Below are 23,120 nucleotides of genomic sequence, written 5' to 3'. Positions count from 1 at the left end.
AACCCAGAATGTACCAGTTCCTGCAGCTGCAGCCCCTGCCCTGGTTACAATGGCCCCTTCGGTACCAACTTGAGCCGCGGCTCGTCCCTGGTACCGTCAGTGCAGGATAGAGCCTCGCACGTTCGGATGCACATCTGGCGAGGACGTGGATGAAGGGCTCACACACTATCGAATGGGTGAAAAAATATTACAATTGGGAAGCGGCAACTGAAAAGAACTGAAACCTGAAAGGAACATAATTCCGATAACGTCCTTATTTTGTAAAACACTTGAATAACTTACTTGCCAAAATGGCTTAATATATATGTTCTGGGGCATTACTTTTAACCACCTGGGGGGATATTTCTCTTTGGCCAACTGGGGGGATATTTTCATGCTGCCTGCTCTGTGTGCCGACCTGACGCCAGACCGGTGCCGACAGCTGCGCCTCGCAGCGATCTCTATTCCCCTCCCAGATACCGCAACCCTATAGATTGGAGAACTCCGGACGACAAGCCACTCTGCTTCCGTTGTCTCCGAATTGGCCACGTCGCTCGCCACTGCCGCACGACCTGGACGCCCCCGTATTCGAGCTACTTTTCCCCGTCTCCTCGCCCATATGCCAACCCTCGCCGCTACTCGCCTCGCCGTATGCCTGTTACCTCTGACGTATCCGTCCATGACAGCGGTCCCGCTCACTCGCCGTCACCTCAGCGCTGTCGGTCCTCATCGCCCCAGCTACGACGCTATTCGTCGCCGACCAATTATGGCCCCTGCCGGACGGAAAACTAGACCATGCAGTTCCTAGGGGTAGTGCTGCATTATCTTCATCCTCGGTGCGGTCCATGCTGCAGCTGTACCGAACAGCGTTTCTGCACTTTTTACGATACAGCTTGCCGGTTTTAGCGAACACATGCAAAACAAATATTCGTACCCTCCAAAGTTTGCAAGGCCAGGCTCTGCGGACATGTCTTGGACTTCCACGATGCGCCTCGACTCATGCAACAATCGTGATTGCTAGAGACTACTTGATTCCAACATACATGACGGTTGACAACCTCACAGCACACATTCGACACCTGTGTCGCGTACCCAGTCATCACATTGCTGCTTTGCCAGCACAAAGACCTCAGGCCACGTTTTTGAGACTTGTTGCGACCCATAGAGGCTGCCTTCCATTGGGATTTACACCAGTAGCAAGACCACTGTCACCCCCGTGGTGTCTACGACAGCCACAAGTACACCTCACGATTCCGGGAATTACGAAAAAGCTCCGTCATTCCACGGTAGCTCTACGACAGTTGACGTTGTCATTACTTAACGATGCATATGAACTAAGAACGCAGATTTAACCGATGGATGTGTCTCAGCCACAAACTCCACAGGCACTTTTACCATCCCGACCTTACAAGTCACAAGGAAGTTCAAAGTGTCCAACATAAGGACTTCTGCGGCAACAGAACTGGCCGCTCTACGTGCTGCTGTTAATTACATCGCTAAAACACTACCTCGAAAGTGGGTGATTTTTTGTGACTCCAAGGCAGCTCTTCAGAGTCTGCAGTCAGCATTACGACGCAAGACACATGAACAACTGGTGTTTGAGACCGGAGAGGTTCTCCATCAAGCCCTCATAAACGGACATGACAGCATCTTTCAATGGCTGCCAGGGCACTGTGGCATCGTCGGTAATGACCTTGCTGATGATGCCGCCCGCTCAGCCCATAAGGAAACCCTAACTGTTCCTATACCCTTATCAAGGACAGACGCAGCGAGGGGCCTTCGTTTACTCGCTCAAACCGAGACAGAAACGTCATGGAGCAGCCCGATTTTTACGAACTGTCATCTCCACCGGATGGATCCTACACTGAAGCTACAAATTCCATCGAACTTACCCCGCCGTGATGTAACTTTACTTTGCCGCCTCTGGTTTGGGGTGGCTTTTACGAAAGCGTACTAATTCCTTCTGGGCATGTCCGACACACCAATCTGTGACTCGTGCAACTGTGAGGAAACGGTGGAACACGTGTTATGTTTTAGTCATCTTTATGAGACCGAACGCGACATTCTCCGGAGTGTGTTAAACAAATTAGACAGGAGACCGTTTTCAGAGACAAAGATTCTTGGACCGTGGCCCCACGCGTCGCAGGCTCACAAAGCGACACGGGCATTGTTAAAATTCATGAAGTCGACTGGCCTCAGTGACCGGCTGTGAAGTGTTGGACAACCGCACGTGTTTATACTGCGAGTACTTTCTTCCCTCTCTCTCCTTTCTTTTCATCCCTTTAATCCCCTTCCCCGTGTAGGGTGGCAAACCGGACGTGCGTCTAGTTGACCTCCCTGCCTTTCCTTTCTTCTTTTTCCTCCTCCTCCATCTTCATCCTGTAGAAATCCTCCTTTGACGCTTCCAACGAACCAGAACTTACTTGATACTCAAGTCGACGGTGTCCCTTTGACAGCGTTAATAGATACTGGAGCCTTGGTGTTCATAATGAGTTCGAGCCTCCGTCGTCGACTGAAAGAGGTTCTCACGGCTGCTGCTATACGAGCCGTACGCGTCGCTGATGGCAGCGCTGTTGCCATCACTGGAATGTGTACTTCCCTTATAAGTATCGCTGACCACCACGTTTCACTTCTTTTTACAGTGCTGACCAATTGTCCCCATGACCTAACGCTTGGACAAGAATTTCTCACGGAGCATTCAGCTTTAATCGACTGTTCTGCCGATACTCTTTGCTCGATCATCCTCTACTCGCGCATATTCCTGCCAAACTGCCTAACAACTTTCGTGCGACCGCCTTCGTCCGCCTGCCGCCTAAAGCCTTGACCTTCGTCGATTTACTACCATGTTTCCCTGTGCCCGTTGGTGATTACGTGGCCACACCTGTTCTTGATGTACTTTTGATGCGCAATATCACTGTGCCCCACTCCGTCGTAATCGTCGCCGATAACCGCACATGCCTCCCAGGTCATCAATTTTGGCCTGACAAAGCAAGTTCTACCCCAAGGCAAATCGTTTGCAACGCTGTGTGCTACAAGAAATGACCACATCACGGCGTTTTCCGTAGACGTCTGCTTCGATTCTTCATGTCCACAAGATGCTATTTGCCCTGACGCAACATTTAATTTCATGATTGCTGCGGACCTATTGCCTGAACAAGCGGCAGCTTTGTGTCGCCTTTTGGGTTCCCACATTCAAACTCAACAATCAACAATTAAGCGAGACTTCAATTGTTAAGAATTGTGATGAATGAAAGAAAACGACGCCGACGACGACGAAATGTGCACGCGCTCTTTCGCGAGTGGACCACACATGTGAGTGATCTCGCCAAATCAGCGATGGCCCAGTGGTATTCTGAAGATGCGTCGTGCCACGATTGGGCCACGTATGGCGAGCACGTGATGAAATGCTTCGTGGCGAGACACGCGCCTAGTCAGCGGGAGACGCAAGACAGCAGGCCGACGGGTCGGACGCCGACAATCAAGGCTCCAAGGAACGCGGCCGTCCCTGGAGCTGCCGCCCGACCGTTGCCCTTGGCCAAGGCGTTCGCCAGCTCGAGTAATGCAGCTCGGAGCGTGGCGTGGCCTGCTGTGATACCACTTGCCGTGAGCATTGCGGATCGCGGGCAAGGCGTCTCCTTGGTCAGCTGTTCGGCGGAGCATCGTTCGTGGCCTGGCTAATGGCCGCATTTGCGCCGAACACTGCGGCTCGAGCGCAAGCTGTCCGCTGGGCAGGCTGACCGTTCCTGCAGCGTGCATTGCGGCTCGGATGCAGGCTGGCTGCTGAGCGGTCGTCTCCAGTTCGTCAAGAGCCATCTCCTCACCGTCCAACATCCACGCGTGTCCGACGTCGTCACGTCATCGCCCCTCACTCCTGCAACCTGTCCACGTACTGTGAGCTGCTACATCTTTCGAACTGTGGGTTTTTTTTTGGACTCCCACCAGCTTTAGCTCTTTTAGCGTGTTATGTGTGTAATGTGCGTAACGTTTTGTCCGGGTGTACTTTGCCTTTTGTCATAAATGTAGTTTCCATTTTGCACCCCGAGTCAGGCTGGCTTTTCCTGCGTCCTTTTTCCTCATCGCGCGGCACGGCAAACGAGTGTGACGAACGTCTTTTCGTAATTATCTTTACAAGAATCACTTACATACTGGTGATGCAAGTCCTATTCATCACCGGCCATGTCGAGTTTCTGCTTCAGAGAGTAAGGTTATTCAAGATGAAGTGAACAAGATGCTTGCGAAAGGCATTGTTGAACACTCGTAGAGCCAGCCATTGGGTGTAGCGCGTTGTGCTTGTTAAAAATAAGGATGGCACGTGGCGCTTCTGTGTAGATTATCGTCATCTCAACCGAATCACTAAAAAAGACATGTACCCCTTTCATCGCATTGACGACGCCCTCGATTGTCTCCATGGTTCCAACTACTTTTCATCAATAGACCTTCAGCCTGGTTATTGGCAAATTTCTATGGATGAAAAGGACGAAGAGAAGACCGCATTCCTCACCCCTGATGGTCTGTATCAAGTCAAAGTTATGCCATTCGGTCTATGCAATGCCCCAGCCACGTTGGAACGTATGATGGACTGTTTCATTGAAATGTTCAAATGGTCTAAATGCCTTTGCTACATTGGCGACGTTCTCGTATTTTCGCCTACATTTGAGACACACCTTGAGCGTTTATTAGCTGTTCTTCAAGTCTTCCGCGAGGCTAGGCTTCAACTGAATTCCTCGAAGTGTCACTTTGATCGTCGGCAGATTACAGTGCTGGGCCACCTCGTCGACGCTTTCGGTATTCAACCAGACCCGGAGAAAATTCGTGCTTTCACGTCTTCTCGTGTACCTCAGTCTGTCAAAGACGTCCGAACTTTTGTAGGACTCTGCTCCTACTTCCGACGGTTCGTTAAAGACTTCGAATCGATTGCCGGACCACTGACTGATCTTCTTAAGAAGGACATGCCGTTTACGTGGGGCCCCGCTCAAACTGCTGCGTTTGCCCACCTAACCAACATTCTCACAACGCCACCTATACTGGCCCATTTTGACCCATCCTCTCCTACAGAGGTTCTTACCGATGCCAGTGGTCACGATATCGGAGCCGTCTTAGCCCAACGCCAACAGGGAAGTGATTGTGTTATCGCCTGCGCTAGCCACCTCCTCACAGCAACGGAGCGCAACTATTCGAATACAAATCGTGAATGCCTGGCTCTCGTCTGGGTGATTTCCAAATTCCGCCCGTATTTATATCGCACGCACTTCTCTGTAATCACAGACCACCACGTGCTCTGCTGGCTTTCTTCACTCATGGATCCTACCGGCCGGCTTAGTCGCTGGGCTCTGCGGCTACAAGATTATTCCTATGTATGAGTATACAAGTCGGGCCGCCTACATCCGGACGCAAACTGTTTGTCACGCTATCCAGTGGACGAACCACCCACCGACCCTGACACTGATGCCGACGGCTGCGTTTTCTCCGTTTCTCCGCTGTTACACGTCACCGAACAGCAACGCCGTGATGCCACCTTGCTCGCCATCATTGATCGCTTAGAATCTTCGCCCTCTGATTCGTCCCTTCACTTGTATGTTCTCCGGGATGGTGTGTTATACCGCCACAACGTACGCCCCTACAGTCCTGCACTACTGCTCGTCATTCCTAAGCACCTCCGTTCAGCTGTTCTCCAAGAACTTCATTACTTACCAATGGCAGGTCACCTCGGCGTCTCCCGCACCTACGACCGCATTCGCCGACGCTTCTTTTGGCCAGGCCTTGCCTACTGCTTCCGGAAATATGTTGCGGCGTGTAAGAAAAGCCAGCGCCTCAAAACATCATCGACGCTCCCTGCCGGGTGCTTTCAACCGCTCGAAATTCCTTCGGAGCCGTTCTTTCGCGTTGGTTTGGACTTACTTAGCCCTTTGCCTCTATAAATGTCTTGCAAAAATTGGGTGGCTGTGGCGACAGATTACGCCACGCGCTACGCCATCAACAGAGCGCTTTTAACAAGCTGCGCCACAGATGTCGCCGATGTTCTTTTAGGCGACATGATTCTGCAGCATGGAGCTCCACACCAACTGCTCACTGACCATGGTCAGACATGTAACGCTCGTGAAAGAGACGGAAGAAGCGCACATGGGATATCAAGAGAACAGAAGGGGTAGAAGTGGCGGCCAGATTAATGATGTTTGATTAAACAGAATGTTACATTTTGGCGCAGTCGCAGTTTTGAACCATGTGGGTGTCATTCACCATCGCTCGACATGAAGATAGTCGTCTACTGCACACTAAACAGAAAAACACCCAGATGGGCGTTTTTCACTTGTCCTCTAGCGCATTCCCATTTGTACATGTTTTTGCTCCCATAGAATGGGCGTACGATAAAACTCCCATTTAGGTGGGCATTCCTTCGGCATACTACGGGAGTACCGTAATATGCCCACTTTACCCCCATTTGACTGGGAGGTGTTGCAGGCCTCAATGGGAGTTTTATCATTTCCAAATGGGAGCATTTGCGATGAAATAAAGGCGGCATTTACGGCGTTTTTTGGTATTAATTAGAGAATTTATGGATGCAATTAAAGGCGTTTTAGTTTACGTGGGGCGACCACGAAGCGAAATGCTTGGTGGCGATGGGTCACGCGCTTACACAGCACCCAACGGATCACCACAGGCCAAAATGTCGGACGCCGCGGACACCAAGGCTCAAGGGAACGGGGCCGTCCGAGGAGCTGCCGCCCGAGCGTGCGTTTGGCCCGCACTACCGACGCTTGTAGCTATCGCCGGCGTCCGACACTTTAGCCTGCTGTATCCCGTCTGCCACTGCGTAAGCGCGGCGGCGTCCCGCCACGAAACATTTCGCCGCGTGCTCGCCACACGTGACACAATCGACGGCCCTGGGAATCGACGAAGTCACGCGCACACGTGGTCCAATGACGAATGAACCCATCGCTGCACTTCGACTTCCTTTTCCTTTCACTGATCGCAGAGCCCCTCTTGGCAAACCTTGTGCTGTCATGCAGTCGTCCTCGCGAAAATGCTAGTAATGGGCAGTGCCTCCGAGGTCAGCAGGGGCCTTCCGAGAGCAGAAGCTACTCGCTGAGAGGAAAAATACACGACACACACACTAAAGAGAACAACATTTATTATACACCAAATGTAACAAATATAATAAAATATGTTCTTTCTGCCAAATCAAAAGCATTCCTTGTACCATTAAAAAACTGTCTGGATTAAAAAAAAACTACATCGTAAACATGCCAGTCAATACTATTGTACACGTCCTAACACAATAAAATTAGTGAACGCAAGAAACGATAATTTAAGAAATCTTATTTCGTCCCATATTGAACCATAAATACAGAACCATTTGTTTGAACTGTTACTTTGAGCAGACATTCCACAATATTGCAGCCTATATATATGCTGAACTTGCATGACTAAGCCACCCAAAATTAACAGTGGACTGTAGAATGAGGCCGACCAGAGGTGGTATTTTGCATGAACTAGCACAAAACATACGATGATAAATACCTAATTACTAAATTAAGAAATTGGGACTCATCACGCAAACGAGCTAAAACATTTGGTTTAGTGATTGCGTTGCTTTTTTTAGCAGGTTACTAAAGATTAAAAATTTATTTATAGTGTTTTATGAGCCAAAACCATCATATGATTCTGAGACACGCCGTCGTTGGAAGGGACTCTGGATTAAGTTGGGCCACCTGGGATTCTTTAATGTACGTTTAAATATAGGTACACAGGTGTTCTTGTATTTCGCTCCCATCGAAATGTGGCCGCCATGGCCGGGATTTAATCCTTGGTCTTTTTGTTTATGACTAGATTTGTGAAAGTTCCAAACAGGGTCCCCTATATACAGGGTGATCATTTTTAAGTTTTACACAATTCTTAAAAATAACCTGTTGCAGATATCATAATTCTAGTCCTTAGCTGTATTTGTCAGAGATGCGGACATTACTTTCACGACTAATCGTAGCACATATTCACCTAATTAACAAAAATCCACTAATTATCTTTTGAATTAAACTTTACGGCCGATATTGCAATTTACGAATTGTAGCCGGTGAGTTTGCAAGGCATATCCACTTGGAATGAATTTCCATAATGACACCAGTTTGGAGATACATGCCATCAAACTTGCCCTAAAAATGCACTGTTTATCAACTTACATTTTTAACAAAATCCTATCTTCTCCATTGAAGCACAAAAGTAACTAGAACATTCATGTATTTCGTCCCACACTTTGGAAATAATATCTCGAAACTGGTGTCATCCTGGAAATCCATTTCAAGTAGATACGTCTTGCAAGCTCTCTGGCTACCATTTGTTAATGGCAATATGCGTTGTAAACTAATCAGTTAAGAAGTTAATTACTGAAATTTTCATTAACTAATTGATTATGTGTTTCGATTTCTTGTGCTAGTAATCCGGATCTTCAAATAGTCCAGCTCAAGGACAAGAATTATGCTGTCTGCCACAGGCAATTTTTAAAAATTCCATAAAACTTAGAAACGATCACCCTGCATATTTATTTTCTAATAGTGCATGAGTTGTGTTCTGCATGGACACTTTAGCATGGCTACCTTGTTTAGTTGAATATTGTGGAAGCAGTGGTTTTTCCATCTACCCAGTGCAATATATTAAGCCAGCATTGTAACATGTTGCAAATGGAGTCACGAATAAGTACCTTCCCTGATCATATCCAACAGTAGCAACTTTAGATGAAATAAGTCGTGCTTTCTCATGTTCAAGTGCCTTGTTCTAAGATATTGTCACAGTATGTAATGTAACAATATCAAATCCTCCTTCTCACATTGGCCTCCCATCGTGTGATCCCCCAAGCTGAGGTCATTTGAAATTGCATTTAATTGCACTTGAAACAGCATATCGCTCTTATTTAAGAAGCACATCCTATTGCAGTCACCATCCAGATATAAAATACTTGTCTGCATCAAGCTGTGAGGCAGCAGCACATTTTCTGAGGAAAAAGCCTACCTTTTCTATTGAATTGGGCTGCGTACTCAGAACACTACTATGCAGTTGCAGACAGGACTGGTAGTGTAGCAACCGTAACAGTGTGAACTTACATAAAGGAGCAAAACTGTGTGAACTTCAAATCATTATTCTCTCTTAGGAACCATGCTTTCCAATTATAGCATGGGAATAAAGTAACTGGCAAGCAAATCTGCATTTCATTCAAGTAAATACCATACTATTCATGCTACTTTGCAGGGTGCACACTACACTACAGGGTGCACACCACGTGAATTTACGACCTTGCCACGAGTTGCTAATTGTATTGGTGTATCATTGATCGAGAGTGGTAGAACGGGATATGTACGTCTCAGGCTAGAGCACATGTTTCGACAAGGAGACTTGGCTGGTCGAACAGGGAATGGCTCAGGCTAAATCCATTTGTTCCCTTGTAAAGATGTTGGCTTGAGCTTGTGACCTTCTTTGTTGGCCAACTCTTGAACACTAATGTCGCAACCTTCCTGTTTGCCCTCGTCTTGTTCAGCCTATTGCTGCACACAGAAGCTGCATTTTCTTTTAAACATTCAATGAAGTCAAGGGCTTTGTGCATGGCAGTGTCTGCAAACAACTTTTTTTCAATGAATGACAGTTTTGGTGCCTTTCTTGAGCATTCAATAGGGAACAACCAAAAATTAAGCTAACAGACTGGCTATGCCAACAAGTAAGCATGAAACAGGGGAAATCAAGCTCTCTATGGAAGTGGAGTGCCATTTCTTCATTTCACACCATGCTTGGGGTCAGCAGGACTTCCTAAAATTGAGAAAGTTTTTGTAATGAAATACATATTAAAAGCATTCTGTTTATAATCTAAAAAAAGTCTATTTAGAAATTCATATTTAGGTGGAACCAGCACCAAGTAAAAAGACTAAGTAAGGGCTTATAGAAAATGACACGCCGTGCTGAATGACAACTGATTTAATTTTACAACAGACAAACAGTCAAGTACTCTGGAATGCTTGATAAAAGCCATAAAAAACCTAAGAAGCAGGGAGCAGTTACACACAATAATGTATGTGCATGGAAAATGCACCTGTCATTGGTTTGCAAACAAGTATGCCATTTCCTTATCAGTTCACAAAACAGGTCCTACACTGAAACATTTTTCCTTCAATTTGGCAATTCTGTGGGCTTTGATTATTGCTTGGGTGAGTTGGTTGCTCTTCTTACTGCTATTCGAGTATGGTGAAGTGCAATAGATGGGACAAGGTGAGGCGAGACAGACGGGAGAAGCGCAACTGACAGCTGAACATTTATTGGAAAATTTCGCTGCAGCAGGACATGCGCCCACGACACCCCGAAACCAGGAACAAACAGAGCAGGCACAAAAAAGAAAGAAATATGGCAAAGATCGCTAACAACGCATTCACACTCTCTTATGAATGTGATGGTAATTGGGAAGAATGTGTACGCTGTCAACTGCGCATGACTGGCCCAAGAGGAATAAACAAGAAAACAGAAATAGAAGAACTAGCTGAGCTGTGGCTACCTATGAGTCGCACTTCTTTGGTTAAAGTGCCCCCAAAGCCACAATAACACACTTTTGCACTGCAAGGCAAGATCCCTCATTTCTCTTTATTTCAAACACCTAAAGTACTGTCGCAGCCTGTCACTCAGGCACTGGTCAGTCTGTCCCAAGTAAACATGACCACAGTTTAATGAATCCTGTACACGACAGAAATAGCGCATGGGACATCTGACACTCACGTTTCGTCATACAGTATTTCCTAATTTGACTACCCGCGACGCATTTGCACAGTTGTGCCGACTTGCATGGCACAGAAAACACAAGATCCACCCATACTTCCCTGCTACTTCCCTTAAGTTGTGTGAAACCTCAGCAACACATCCACCCCTTCAAGGGGGCAACACTTATGTGCGTAAGGTTTCACACAACTTGATGAAAGTCACAGGGAAGTATGGGGTGGTTCCTGTGTTTCCTGCACCATACAAGTTGGCACAACTGTGCAAACGCGTTATGGGTAGTCGAGTAAGGAAATACTGTACGAGGAAACACGAGTATCGGTATGTCTCATGCGCTACTTCTGTCATGTGCAGAATTCCTTCAAGCAGCGGTCGTGTTTACTTGGGACAAACTGGCCAGTACCTGAACGACAGGCTGTGACAGCACTTCAGTTGTTTGAAATAAGAAGAGGTTGGATCTTGCCTTGGACTGCAAATGTTGCGGTTGCTATATGTAGTTGAAGAATGTGGAAGTTGTAGGCCATGGAGAAACAAAATTAGAATGCGAGCTTTTTGCAGCAGTGTTAATTGAAAATTATTTTCAATTCTGGATCTGATACGTGAGTTAGCATGGCTTTGGTGGCACTTTAAACAAAGAAGCGCTATTCACAGGTAGCCACAGCTAAGCTAGTTCTACTTCTGTTTCATTTTTGATGTCTCTTGTGCCAGCTGTGCGCAGTTGACCAGCGTACACATGCTTCCCAATTATCACGTTTGAAGAAAAGTTCGTGCACATGTTGTTAGCAATTTTTGCCATATTTCCTTGTTTTTTTTGTGCCTGCTTTGTTTGTTGCTGGTTTCAGGTGTCTTGGGCACATGCGAGCATTGTCCTGGTGCAGCAAAATTTTCCAATAAACTTTCACAGTTGTCAGTAGAGCTTCGCCCGTCTGTCTCACCTCATATTGTCCCATCTATTGCACTTCACCGTACTCTAATATGCATCACCAACTGGCCCAAAGTTATACTTTCTGAAGTTTTTATTGCTACTTCGCACTTGTCAAAGTCAGGCCAACAGCCATACTGCATACAATGTAGAGCCATATGGACTGGCAGTTCATGTCATGGATTTATTCTGGCTTAATGGCATCACAGAAAGTAAACAAAGATGACAAGCAGGACACAAGTGCCTACTCTCAACTCTAGCTTTAATAACAAAACAGAAATCGCACATAACATGTGGTGATATGAAGTGACGTCATTCATTCAAAAACAATTTCTTCATCCAATGTAACTGAGAATGAGCGATGCATTTGTCCTTTGCATTGTGAATCTGCCAAAGCTTAATTATCTTATGTACCCTCTGGTCATAATTTCTGTTCAATGCAGAAGTTTGGGCTTGTTTGTGATAACGGAACTTGGACATCATAACAAGCAGGAAAGAATTCGAACACGAAGAGATATAGACTAGCGCCCATCCAGTCTGTGTCTCTTTGGGTCGGCATTCCATTGTGCTTGTTATGATGTCCAAGTTCCATAATTTTAGGCTATAACGAGTTTTGTGGAACACAAGAATAAACCAGCATTGTTTAGAGTATGTTGCAATGTGCGGATGAGATTTGTTAGGCACAAGCCTGATACACCCTAATCTGAAATTAATACAATATAGGCATAACAAGATTGCCATGGCCAACTGTAAACAACCTCTGTTGCACAGTGCATCACCTCCTTCAAATCGTGCCACACGCAACAACCAAATTGTTTTCCTGGCTGCAGTATTTTTTCTCACATCAGAGCAAATCTCTGTTCACAAGCTTCCTACAGAAAGAAAGGCATTTAGCCCATAGGGACCAAGTGCGCTTTTGCCCATGAAAAAGCACAAGAGCATACGAAACAACTGCGACCATTTTTTACTTGGCTCATCTCATTCATTATATTCCATCGTCATGCCTAATTCAGTTGTGCAAATCATATTTTCACAGGCCCTTGTTAGGACGGTTTTGTGCTGTGACAAAAAAAAAGGCAGAAGTAAAAAATAAAGAAGGATGGTTGTGGCTTACGGCATAATATGCATCCAGCAAACTAGGCCACAAGTGTTGTGTACAGTCTGGAATCCTCAAAAGGTTGTGCCTACATTGGACAGATGGGATGCTGTATTAATGCGTGTCAGGACTTGTTGCTGGGCTAGTTGGTTCATCGTATTCCGTAGTGTTTAGACGCAACCAAGGACGGAAAAAAGTCAGGACAGGAAAGAACGCTCTTTCCTGTCCTGACCTTTTTCCATCCTTGGTTGCGTCTAAACACTACGGAATTAATGCGTGATTGGGGGAGCATGACTCATCTGTGTGAAACAACCTGCCCTCATGCATTGTGAAACACTAACAAATGTGGCAGAAGTACTGTGTTCAACAAAACTCACATTGTAGCCACGCATCATGACCAGACAGCATGCCAGGCAATTGTGGCTTCTGAAACTTAAATAGAATGACAAATGCATCAGTCATCTATCAGTTGCACTGCACGAAAAATTTTAATAGATAACATCACATCATATCACCACTTGTTATTATATATTGTCTGTTTCTTGATTATAAAGCTTGAGGTGAGAGCTGAGGCTTGTGTCATGTGCGCACATCTTTGTTCACTTTTTGTGGTGTCATTACACCAGAATTGGGATAACCAAATGGCCACACGCTGCTTTTGTCACATTATAGTGGTGCTCGCAAAGCAGGAAGGCAATGCACATAATACCACGCCATGTCAGCATGCCCACTCTTTGCACACACAGCAGATTACCTCTAGAACAAGGTGCGCAGGCTGTATATGTGCTCATCTGCATCGACAGCCATGTGCAGCGATGGCTGCGCTAGAAAAGAGGACGTGCACACCAACTGCCCCCTTGGGCCCCTTTCAGGGCCCTCTTAAAAGCTAAGTTTGTAATTTCTTGTTTCAGTTATAGGCTAGTGGAAACAAATGAATTTGTCTTATTCCCATTAGGAAATCTTGTAGATTAGGTAGACAATTTATGAAAGCATAGATTTATTACTTTTCACCTTTCTGTCGGAATATCGTACAAATGCATAAGCAGTACTTATCACCTTGTTTCATGTAAGATTTTTTCCATGCTGAAAGAAAGGCATACATTTAAAAAATAAGCTTGGTTGCAACGTGTGAAGGAATTGTGTGAAGTCACATAATGGGTTGCTGAAATAAAATATAGTCGTGACCTTCCTGTGACTGACTTTATCTAACACACTGAAAAGGAAAATGACCTTTTAAACAACAGACTCAAAAAGAAGAAAAAAACCCACAGCACATTATTACAAGACCTGCAGCGCAATAACACCCAAGGACGACACAAAGAAACGACCAGGACGAGCGCTGCACTTACAATAGGTTTTATTGTAGCCAATTTCACATATATTTCATTACACAAACGTCATTAGCTGCACATGCGTAGAAAGACCATCTCTTTATCTGTGAGTTGTATCGATGGCATGCTAACACACCTTTCCCCCCCCCCCCCTAGCTGGGAAATATGTTCTGCTTCAATAATTTCTCGAGTGAAGCGCGATTTGCTTTTCATAATGACAGACGTGTTATGTAGGTCAGGTGAACAATCCTTACATGTTAAACAACGACAAGCCAGGAAACCTTTAAAGTCTTTCCCTTCATGCACGTTTTTCACGTAGTTTCCATGCTCCCTAACACTTAAGCTAACGTTGACACATCTCCCAGATTGGCCAACATACACCTTTCCGCATCTTAGAGGGATTTCGTAGACTACACCTTCTGCACAATCAAAAAAGGGTGGAGGGTGCCTATGTGTTGTGCCGCAGGCTTGCTGCTTTCTTACCTCTGGGTGGGTCATTGTGCAGAGCTTGGACAGCCTGTTAGGTGCGGTGAATACAACTTTTACATTGTACCGCTGGGTCACCTTTTTCAGGTTGTGTGAAAGCTTGTGAACATACAGTATCACCATGCAGGCAGAAGGTAGCTGTGATACCGTATGTACACAAGCTTTCAGGCAACCTGAAAAAGGTGACCCAGCGGTACGACGTAAAAGTCATATTCACCGCACCTAACAGGCTGTCCAAGCTCTGCACAATGACCGACCCATAGGTAAGAAAGGAGCAAGCCTGAGGCACAACGCATAGGCACCCTCCACCCTTTGTTGATTGTGCAGAAGGTGTAGTCTACGAAATCCCTCTAATATGCTGAAAGGTGTAGGTTCGCAAAACTGGGAGATGCGTCAATCTTAGGATAGGTGTTGGGGAGCATGCAAACTATGTGAAAAACACGCATGAAGGGAAAGAGAAGGTTTCCTGGCTCATCAATGTTTAACATGTAAGGATTGTTCACCTGACATACATAATACGTCTGTCATTATGAAGAGCAAATCGCACTTCACTCGAGAAATTGTTGAAGCAGAACGTATTGCCCGGCTAGAGGAAAGGTGTGTTAGCGTGCCATCGATACAACTCTCAGATAAAGAGATGGTATTTCTACGCATGTGCAGATAATGACATCTTTGTTGGATAGTGCATATATATGTGAAATTCGCTACAATAAAACCTGTTGCAAGTTCACCGCTTGTCCTGGTCGTTTCTTTGTGTCGTCCTTGTGTTTTATTGCGCTGAAATTCTCGTAATAATGTACCAATGTGCCCAACTCGCCACACATTATTCATGTTTTAAGCGTTGTATGTAGGCGTCTTGGTTGCAAAATAACCTAAATCTTGCCTCCTAGTCTGGTGCGTAAGGCATAAAAGGCTCTTAGCGGAGTCACCTGATGCTTTTATATAGGTTATTCAGTTTGCATGATCTTCCACAGAAGTAGCTGTAGGCACTTTTGCCGCAATGACAGTACTGTTCACAGTATTCGTCGCGGGGAGCGCGGCTTGCCACTTGTAGCGGTGACAGATATTGATCGCCGACTGTGCCAAAATATGCAGCGGTCTGAGTAAAATCACTAACCAAAAGAAAAAGACATCCCTTGGGTTCAAGAAACAAGACAGAGTAACCCGAGAAATAGTTCAAGGCTCCAATACACAAACTGTCGCTCTTAAGAAATGGTGTTTCTCATAACATTTTAATACAGTCCCTAATTTAGTACAAGTTTTCGTATGATGTTTTGGTTTCTTCTACACTACAATGATGTTGCTTGTTAGACACTGGTGTTTTGATGTGCACATTCTTTTGTATTGCTATAAAGACAACTGTGAAAAAAGATTTGCCTTTGTAACTAAAGTTTGGAGACAGTGCCTGTCAGCTAATATTTTAATCTGTTTTTCATTTCATCTGTGCAATTACACCAAATGTAAACTACAAAAATACCCGTAGTCAGAATCACAAAGGTACACACCTGTGTAATGATTCTGCTGAGATCCTAGGAGTGGTCAGCCACACAATGCAGCACAGGTAGAATGGCATCCTGAGTTAAAACAAAATAATAAGAATTGTAAGATGCATATCAAAAATTTTATGCTGTGAGGCATTTTGCATGTATACTAATCCCCACATTTGCATGCAAAACAGTTTTGCAGAATAGTTAAGCAAGGTAAATCAATGTCTGGTCACGGGACTGTCAGCCAGTGCTACTCATGGCAATGGTGGCGTATATAGCATATCGTTTCAAGTGCAGCTTTTGCAGGGTACATGAATTTAAGAAAACTTAGGTTCACATAATACATGAGACCTACAATTAGAAGGATGTGTTACATCCAGCACCAAGGCCACGAGTGTTACTGCCTAACGCTTCCAGGGCCATACTTAGTACGCACGCAGAAATTTGCAACAAAGTGAACAAGAGGAAGAGCTGTTGCTTTAACTCAATAAAAGATTGCATGCTTCATGCAGATGTGAATACAGCTCCTATCAGCAACGAGTTGTCCTTTGGTCCACTTCACTTCTGTTCTTTTTTTCTTTCCTTGTCTTCATTGTTGGTTGGTGCCATATGGTTGTGACGAGCAGCTCAGTTCCTATTCTTGTTTTACTACATGGTGTAAAATCATCCAAACGTGCTTAAGCTTCTTAAGAGTAAACTTCAACCATTTTGTTTGAACAATATTTTTCTCTTTGTGTCACACCCTAATGTACTGCTAAAAAATGCTAAACAATGCTATACAGAAGAACCTACATCCACACAATCACACATCTGAATAAAACTGCACAGTCTATGACTTAAAGATGTATACATACACATTTTATACATGTCTACAATGGAAATATATGTTACTGTTCTAATATGCACACTTGGCATACTGCATAACAGTCAACTGGTTCCAAAATGTTTTTTTTTGTTATCACACATACAATGGCTCCAATTACAAATTTAATTCTGGCAGTGACTGAAGACACTCCCAAAAACTTTCTGATGCAATCAACGAGAATTTTCAAATTTAGAGCAGTTGGACAGAAATAAGGCAAATAGTTTTATAATCCTAAATAACGAACTGTTATTGTATATGACGGTAAAAGGCCATGCTCCTGAAACATCAGCACTGTTTATCATATAAGCACATTATTATATTTTTACTTACTTTCCTAAGGATTGCGCTGAGTGATCTGCTCATGTGAAAATGTTTATGCATAGCTGTGTCGTGTTACCACTTGTGTTTTCACATTTGTATTAATGCTACTTTATGTGCATGCAAGCGTGCCCATACTACCTTAAGCTGAAGGCCAAACACTATGCTTACACAGTACATGCATTTCATAATACTAAGCAGTGGACTTAGAGAATGAGCAACTGTATTAAGAAGTGTGGTTCTTTGGACACACATCAAATGACATTTGCCTGGAAAACAAACATTTTGCTAAAATCATGACTTAATCCAATTGGTACTAAGCATAAAGCATCAATCAAGAAACTTGCATTTACCAGACACCACTATAGACACTGGGACCTCTTTGGCTTCTTCACAATCTGGCACAATGTTCTTAAGCTGCCTGTAAACCCTGGAAAGTGTTCATGATACTTTTTTTAAATAGATGGGAAAACTTGAGAAGGACCTAAAATTAGGGTCGGTGAAGCAAAGCAACTTTTTAAGAATTCCACGCTGTTTATATGCATATGTTCTATGCATATGATGGTGAAGGCAAATGATGTACTTGAACTGTGTTTTTAACACGCAATACTAGAGAGCGCAGTTTTGCAATAATGCGATAGAGAACAAAACAACCTAGTGAATATTTTTAAAAACTAATTGCACAAGGTTTTCGTCGTTATTCTGATGCACACATCTGCACACTGTGCACCAAGTCTTGTCGGTTTTATTTTTGTCACATAGTAATTTACATGATACATTTGTCCTCAAATACGTCATGTTGGGCTCCTTCAGTATTTTTATTTTCTTACTGGAACACACATGCCTATATATGTCTTCTGCCCCATGGAACAGGTGTCACAGCATTCCCTCTAACTGAAGCCACAAAACTAGCCATTGCAGGTAAAAGATACACGGTAAAAAAAATTAGGTAAGAGCCTACCTATGCCTCTGTTGCTGAAAAGGGGAACTTGGAAGGCGTCTGATGTCCGGCTATGAAGCTGCTTCATCCTTACAGCTGGCAATGAAACGGCTGCAGTCTTGAAACACAAGTGAAAAATTAGACACAGCAATGTTACATAGAGCCCACAACAGCATGGCCGCAAGTTGATATGGGATTACTTCCGCTGCTACGCTGAGTTTTGTATGCTGTTCAGCTTACATTATTGGTAAACTATGCTTGCCAAAATTTTATATTTTAACAGGCTTTACTCTTTACAACAAAAGCCGTTACCCAACTCATGCCCCTATGCGCTTAAGCCATGAAATGTTTACTGATCACATAAACTGAATGGCTTCCAAGACAAATTATTTCGGTCAAGAGGATGCATAATTAATGAGTGTCACTGACATTGAATACCAAGGTAGTATCTCTTTTTACAATAGACAATGGTGGACCTAAAGCACATTTTTGTCAGATTTGGGTTGATCAGCCAGCCATTCTTTTTTTTACCAGCAGCAGGAATTGAGTCAATATTACTCGTGCACAGTACGATCACACTGTCAAGTGTGATAAGATCCTGAGTTTGAAAGGGCGACATTGTATGAATTTGGTATGTAGAAATCAAAACTGAATATCTGTACGCAATGGTGCAGCAGCAAAACAAACATTAAACAAGTCAAGGCATCCAGTGCACTGAGCGGGCAGTCGAATAATAACATTGTAAAATCGCCGACTATATAGATATTGCATAGTGCTTGCATGGGAGGCGTAGTCACTGCATCAGCAAATAACACAGCCACCGCGCTACGTTCCCGTGATCTATCACCGCCAACGCTGTCGCGTAAATTGTTTGGTCAAGCCAACCGCATCGTTTTCTGCTCGCGAAGGGTGGAAAGACGGCGTATCCGGTAATGTGAACGGTAATCTAAAGACCAAAGTCGACGGGTGCTGGCTCCCCAAGCTGCGCGGCTAGGCGCAGCAATCGCGCACTGCCTGCACAATCAGCGGCGTGGGCGCAAAGAGACAGACGCCGGCCCGGAGCATACCGGCAAATCTACATAGTGCACGCTTAGTAAGCGACCTACTGCACACAACCGTACGTGGGGATTGGCGCCACGTAAGCGGCAGCTAGCAGATACCGCGCACAAAGAAGCGCCGAAACCCGCACACACGCGCGTCGCAGTAACGAGTTGACACATTTTAAGGCCGCGGTTAGGCGGCGAAGCTTGGCGGCTTAGCTCACCCCGCACTGCACGGAACTTCTCTGGTAGTGGCTTGCGCTTGGGGAAACATCACGAACGCTCACAGCCATCCTATTAACAGACCTCGAAGATATCGCAAAGTTCCTCATCATCTAAAATCATGTTTTCTAACTACTCTCGCTCCACTCTAAGCACTCGCTTCGAATACGACAAAGCTCGCACAAACACGGTGATCGTGCAAGTCAGTTTGCAAAATGGTTCGGGACGGCCAACTGTTGCACTGAGGCCTTCAATAACTCGTATCAGCGCCTCTGAACACATATGCATTCACAGAACGTGCAGCGGTCGTTGAAAATCACTTACCGTGGAGTCTTGGCTGTTCGAAACTGCGGGAGACACCAACGACGGCAGAACAATGCGCCGACGCTGGTGGTAATGGCTGCCGCTTGGTCGCTTCGAGCGCGCGCACTCCGAAGACCCGTCGGCGCGGCGTTTCGAAAGTTTCGGTACGGTGGCGTAGTTTCGGGTTTGGCGCGGCATTCTCTGCAGCGCCTGCAGCGCTAGCGCGGCTACTCCAAACAGAAAAACAACGCGGACGCACATTGCGCGGGATATTTCGAATCTGAGTGCAGAAATTCTACTGAAATTGTCGCTCGGGGTGACAGCCATGTTGGTCATGGCAGGCGGCACCTGGCGGCTGAGTTGTTCTTTAGCTGTTTGGCTCGGGTTAGATATGGGCGTATTCAGCACTCCCTATCTACCCAACGCCAGTTATTTTCTGAGAACCCCCATTTTACTACCGCAACATCCCCTTAATGTTCATCTGAATGAGGTCGAGGGTAAAATAAAGGTTCTAGCTTGTTTTACTCCATCTCGTGGGCGTAACTGTTTTGAGCTTGGGAGGAAAAAGGGCATGTCAGCTGTTAAAACGCCCATATGGGCTAATTTGTGTTTACAGTGTGGTGAGGAACTACCCGGAAGATGGAGACAATGCCGTCGAGTTACCTGAAAAGGTCAGCACACTGGACTTCATGGCCTTCTTAGCCAATAGAGCCAATTCATCGCTTTAGAATCTCGAATCCATTGGCTGAGTCAGAGTGCATATGCGTGTCACTGACTTCCAACGCTGGATTGACAGTTCGAGTAGACCAACGGTAGTTAGAAGCGAAACTCTATCTGCCGACCATTTCATATAACACCTTTTGAAAAATCAGGAAGGTCAAGCGCAGCAACAGCGAGAGCTTCTGACCATATTGTCATCAACACTCCTATCAACAAAGCAGGCGGCAAAAGCACTTATCAAGCCAGAACCTTTTGATGGGACATCGTTAAGCCCGTCAACATGGCTTCACTTTTATGAATATGCATGTTCGCAGAACAATTGGACCACGGACTGTGACGGCGTCTATAATATGCGCCATTTACTTTTGGGAAATGCGAAGAAGTGGTTCGAATTGCGCGTACCCATCAACACAGATGTACCATGGGTTGAATGGCGAGCTAGCTTTTTGCGATACTTCGCTTTGAATCCAATAGAATGCTGGGGAAAGGCCATTGCATACAAGCAGCGAGAAGGATCGGTTATCGACTACTTTTACGAGAAACGTTTGCTTCTGAAACGCGCCGACCCCGACCTGCGGAAATCATCAATCGTGCCACTGGTTATTCTGGGCATGACAAAGGATTATCAGCGCCTGATCATGATGAGACAACCTGCCACAATGGATGAACTCCTACAGTCACTGAAAGACGTTCCCGACGACCTTTTACTAACCAATAACCAAGAGAGCAACATCAGTAGCCGAAGCTCTACCATCGGATCACCGGAAGACCAGGCGTCCTATGGCCAAAACACTATAGTGAATTGTGCTGAAATTGACTCAGCCAAAGAGAGGACTCCTTACCCGAAACAAGTAAAACAACTGGTAAGCCCGGATTTTTCCTTCTCTTTGGAGACACCAAATGAAAGCGTCTACTTGGCGAAGTCTGCGGCAGGCCTACTGTACGCACAGATGAGCGTCAATGGAAACATGATTGAAGTATTAATTGACACTGGAGCATCAGTTAGGATAGTTAATTCGCTACTGATTCCGCAAGATCAAATATTCAGTGGAAAGGTTGTCAAAGTACACAGTTACGATGGAAGTTCTCGAGTGCTAGACAAGTGGGCAAGCGTGTGTGTAGAGTTTCAAACAAGCAAAACAACTGTAGAAGCACTGGTTGTTCATGATGCCGCATTTAATTTTATACTGGCACGCCCTCACATGAAGAAATTAAAAATAAACATCTCATGGCGCGATGAAGTCGTTGTTGACATTCCGGTTTAGACATCCCAGTTGAAGGTGTGTGCAGACTCTGAAACACGTCTCAAATTGGTCAGAGAGAGTTCGGATGTACCGTCACAGTTCCCGGAGCTGATATGCATCGCAGTTTACCCTCCTGCAGCAAAAGTAACTGAAGTTCCATTCAAGCTCAGCGACACGACACCTGTTAAAAGAAAGCCCTATGGGATGTCCTATGAAAAATAGAAATGGCTAAAAGAGGAGTTACAAGGCTTGCTAGTTGCTGCAATTATTCGACCTTCAACATCTAACTTTGCATCTCCGATTACAATTGTGCGCAAGGATGATGGCTCTTTCACGATGTGCACTGATTACAGACTTGTAAACCGTCAGACTGATTTGTTCCCATACCCGATGCCAAGGATCGACGATATTATTGACGAGACAGGCGGATGTACATGGTTTTCCCGCATCAACCTTTGTAAAGGATATTGGCAGATTCCGCTGCAAGAACAATACAAACCATTCACGGCATTTGTTACTCCTTTCAACATTTTTAAATACAACCGACTCCCTTCGGTTGAAAAAATTTCTGGTGCATAGTTTCAGAAGATCATGAACAGCGTACTTAGCCAATTTACCGGAATTTTCTGCAACGTGTATGTGGATGACATCATAATTTATTCGAAGACTCGTGATGACCACTGCTCGCATCTGTCCCAGGTGCTAGAAGCACTTAGCAAAGCTGGGCTAAAAATTAACTTGAAGAAGAGCGAATTCTTCAAGAACACCGTTGTCTTCCTAGGGAGAATATTTGACGGACAAACACAAAGCACGAAAGAAGAGTCCGTCAAGCCCATCTCCCAGCTGACAAAACCATACGATTTGCACTCTCTTCGGGTGTTCCTGGGTCTCGCTGGACATTTTAGGGCTTTTATAAAAGACTACGCCCTAAATACCAAATGCCTAACGTTGCTGACACATAAAGATATTCCATTTGTGTGTAGTAATGAGTGCGAAGAGAAATATCAGCACTTGTAAAAATTATATCATCTGACCCCGTGCTGACAATACCGGATTTCTCGAAGCTGTTCGAGCTAAACACCGACGCTTCCCATGATGGTACTGGCGCTGTACTATACCAGCCGGATCAGAGCATCCGAAGCGACAGCTCAAAGTGATCGACTATTATTCATACACATTCACCAAGGCAGAAGTTAACTACCGAACGACGGAAAAAGAAGCATTGGCTGTCTGAATGGCCTTTCGTTATTTCAGGACGTACCTGGAAGGCATACACTTCAGCCTATTCATCGACAACCAAGCACTGACATACATTCTTAATCTCTCCCAACCTAAAGGAACACTGGCCAGGTAGGTGAACGAAATACAACAGTTTGCTTTCGATGTCACTCACAGGCCAGGGAAAAAATTACCAGTTGCTGACGCCT

General features: G+C 45.1%; 1 long non-coding RNA gene across 2 annotated transcripts; it reads right to left on the bottom strand.

Moving 5' to 3' along the window:
• Positions 1-9,717: 9,717 nt before the first annotated feature.
• Positions 9,718-20,079, bottom strand: LOC119441008 (uncharacterized). 2 transcript variants are annotated; one of them, XR_005189728.2, is made up of 5 exons: positions 19,751-20,078; positions 18,186-18,282; positions 16,060-16,128; positions 13,115-13,169; positions 9,718-9,768 (listed from the first exon to the last, which is right to left on the bottom strand). It is a non-coding gene; the product is annotated as an uncharacterized LOC119441008 (long non-coding RNA). The 2 variants fall into 2 exon arrangements; XR_007465533.1 differs by lacking the exon at positions 9,718-9,768 and adding an exon at positions 12,478-12,825 and having other exon boundaries at positions 19,751-20,079.
• Between the last annotated feature and the right edge of the window lie 3,041 nt (positions 20,080-23,120).

This window comes from Dermacentor silvarum, chromosome 2, assembly GCF_013339745.2.
Source record: "Dermacentor silvarum isolate Dsil-2018 chromosome 2, BIME_Dsil_1.4, whole genome shotgun sequence".
Classification (NCBI taxonomy): domain Eukaryota; kingdom Metazoa; phylum Arthropoda; class Arachnida; order Ixodida; family Ixodidae; genus Dermacentor; species Dermacentor silvarum.
The sequence above is the reverse complement of the archived record's forward strand: the minus strand, read 5'-3'. Positions and strand labels throughout refer to the sequence as shown.